A 604-nucleotide genomic window follows, 5' to 3' on the forward strand; every position below is an offset into this window, starting at 1 on the left:
TCGCCTCTGGTCTATGTTTATAACTCTGACTGCCAAGATAGTGTCTAATCCCAAAAATACCCTTCAACACTGATATTGACTGTATAACACAATCTGACTGATTATGGTGTGAGTATTACTCCCACGACTGTCACAGATTTCTTCCCCCTGCTGTGAATAATAGTAACATTTTGTATGAAAACTGAAAAAAAAGGCATTACCACCATGCATACAGAAACACATACATACACACCTCAGCGGAGATCAGAAGTGAGAAAGCAGTCACAGTATTACATAGGGGTGTCACAGTGAGATGACATTATCAGCTTAAATCAGCCCTCACCAACACACCACCAAGACAGGGTTCCCTGCTATTTATGGCAGCTGTAATTTCTGTGGAGAGTGGTGACAATCATATCTGCTGGATATGATTACCCACTTGTACGCCTGATAGTCAAGCATAGTCATTAGATGTTACAAAGTCTCTTATCGAGGGAAAAACACTCAAATATGTTCACAGAACAATTCATGCTGCGTTTTCTATCAAATCTTTTGTTCTGATATTATTTTTTTTATCTGATAATAAAAGAGTCTGTCTGGCAGTTAGATTTTGGTGAAAAGGTAT

The 604-nt window shown here is 38.6% G+C and overlaps 1 protein-coding gene across 1 annotated transcript in view; it reads left to right on the forward strand.

The window, feature by feature from the left end:
* The window catches only part of pcdh15a (protocadherin-related 15a), a 139,712-nt gene that overhangs the window by 100,245 nt on the left and 38,863 nt on the right, over positions 1-604 (forward strand). The window lies entirely within an intron of this gene.

This window comes from Morone saxatilis, unplaced genomic scaffold (genome assembly GCF_004916995.1).
Source record: "Morone saxatilis isolate NCDOM2014 unplaced genomic scaffold, NCSU_SB_2.0 Contig19, whole genome shotgun sequence".
NCBI lineage: Eukaryota > Metazoa > Chordata > Actinopteri > Moronidae > Morone > Morone saxatilis.